Here is a 2,784-nt window from a genome sequence, read left to right as displayed (position 1 = left end):
ATACGCCGATGACACCGCCTCAGACCCCCAAGAAGCATCAGCCATCATTCAAAGCCAGCTGGATGCCCTCGACCCATGGTTGAAGCGATGGAACATTGCCGTGAACGCAGACAAATCCACCCAAACTACTTTCTCCCTGCGCAGAGGAGACTGCCCCCCAGTCACGCTCAACGGGGAAACTATTCCATCTTCAAGCACCCCGAAATACCTCGGATTGACGCTAGACCGGAGGCTCACTTGGCGCCCCCACCTAATCGCCAAACGACACCAGGCCGACCTGCGCCTCAAGCAACTCCATTGGCTCATCGGGAAAAGGTCCAAACTTAGGGAGAACCTAAAACTCCTCCTGTACAAGGCCATCCTGAAGCCAATTTGGACTTATGGGATTCAGTTGTGGGGCACTGCAAGCGTCTCTAACCGAATCCGCATACAACGCTTTCAAAACAAGTGCCTAAGGCTAATCTCTGACGCTCACCCATACCACGAGAACTCGACAATCCATAAGGAGCTAGGAATACCGTGGGTAGCAGAGGAAATCTCCCGATTCAGTGCGAGATACGCCAAGCGTCTAGACAACCACCCAAACCATCTGGCTATCAACCTCCTGGACAATAGTGAAACCATCAGGCGCCTCCAGAGGAAACACCCGCTTGATCTCCCCCACTTATAACCCACTACAATGAACCCCCGACCTATCTACAACTTTGTAATCCCTTAAGTTAATGCCCCCCCCACCCAAACATTTAATTATTGTCCACATGGACAGATTTTAAATTAATAAATGTACGATACAACAAAAAAACTAGTACGAGTTGGCAGCCTAGCGCAACAGCTGTTATGTTAACATCATTCAAAAAGCGCGGAATTCAAATATACAAGATTATTCTAATTGGGTTTTGACCCAACAGAGGCTTCATGGACGCTGATTTCGAAAATTATAAAAAGTTTTCAAATTAATTCTTATCAGGCAACTATAATTGACCGAAAGCAGTTTCAAGTGGTTCCTGCAGAAGCAATTACTATTCATAAAAGTCAAGGAGCTACGTACAGTAAAGTGATCGTTCACACTAACTCCAGCATGCAGAGAGCTGCGCTGTATGTAGCCTGTAGTAGAGCCACGACTGCGGCAGGTCTCTTCATTATTGGACCTTTTGTCCCCCCAAGATCCGCTCAGGATTTAGCTTCAGAAGCAGAGCTCCGAGAATTGCGTTCCACTAAGCTACTGAATACCCATTTCGATTGTTTAATCAATAGTCCGGACCTTCATATGTTTTCCATAATACGGAAAGTTTACACTGCCACATTAGCGATGTTTGTTCCGATCGTGCTTCGTTGAAGCGTCAAAATACTCAAATGACGTATATGAAATTCTGGCTTTCCCACAGCAGTGAGACTAGATTGCCAGTCAGTAGCTAGCGGAGCCCGACCAAAAAAAGGCATTCTCGTTTCTATTTGAAACGAACTATTTGAGAATGTTAGTATCTGCTCAAGGGGTCGATTTTTTCCAATTCAAATGTTTCAAATTTTATCCTTTCCAGTGCTATCTTTAAGTACGGATCTTCAGGGATTCTTGTTGTAACGGGTGTTTTTTTTAGAGGTATAGAACTTTAAGTTGGCATTACTGTTCAAGATGGCGACCGATTTAACAGCTGTCAAGTGATTTATTCTCAGTTTGGTTTGGCAATTCGTCATGCGTGCTTACAAAATCCAACTCGTGCAAGAATTGAAACCAAACGATCATCAAGCAAGGCGTAGATTCGTCGAATGGGCCCAAAACGAGATTGCTGTTGTTCCCGATTTTTCATAAGCCTCCAAGATCTTGTGATTTAACACCGCTAGACTACTTTTTGTGGGGCTATGTAAAGTCATTGGTCTATGCGGATAAGCCACAAACGCTAAACCATTTGGAAGACAACATTCGCCGTGTTATTGCCGATATACGGCCAAATATGTTGGAAAAAGTCATTGCAAATTGGACGTCCAGATTGGACTACATCCGAGCCAGCCGTGGCGGTCATATGCCAGAAATCATATTTAAAATGTAATGCCACAAGATTATCTTTCATGTCAATAAAATTCATGTCAATCGAATAATCCATCGTTGTTTTATTGCAATTTAAAGTTCTATACCTCTAAAAAAAACACCCTATATATAAAAGTCCGACCCATCCCTTAAAAAAGTTTGAAACTGAGTTTAAGGAGTTATTTCAGCAGAACACATTTTTAAATAATAATTGTTTAGTGTTAGGAGATTTTAACTTGTGCCTCCACTCCATCACAGGCTGCTGCAAAGTTTATATTTTTTAGTAGATCTAAAAGGTTTTAGTCTTTGCTAGATTTGGATTCGTCTACAACCAATAGCAATACGCATATTGATTGGGCGTATTCAAATATTTTCGATAATCAGGCCACTGCGCAAACATTTAAGACAACGTATAGTTACCACAGTGGTATATTAGTTAGCGTTAGGCAGGCAGAGTAGGTAGTGTATAGCTATTTAATTAAGTATAAACTAAATTGTTATATATTTTTAAATTTTTTTAAGATTTTAAGTTTATAGGTGTATTTATTACTAAATTACAAAAAAAACCCAAAAAAAATAATAAGTTAATAAAAGAATAAAAAGTTTTTTTCTTTTTTTTATTATACTTTGCTTTTATTTATTGAATCTTCTTGTTTAAGAACTAACATAAAGTTTATATATATTTACTATAAAAGTTGTGAACAGTTGTATTATTTTTCCAACTGTTCTATGATTAGACGGCCCTAAAAATTTCATCGCTG

Source organism: Drosophila santomea, unplaced genomic scaffold, assembly GCF_016746245.2.
Source record: "Drosophila santomea strain STO CAGO 1482 unplaced genomic scaffold, Prin_Dsan_1.1 Segkk6_quiver_pilon_scaf, whole genome shotgun sequence".
Taxonomy (NCBI): Eukaryota; Metazoa; Arthropoda; class Insecta; order Diptera; family Drosophilidae; genus Drosophila; species Drosophila santomea.
The sequence above is the reverse complement of the archived record's forward strand: the minus strand, read 5'-3'. Positions refer to the sequence as shown.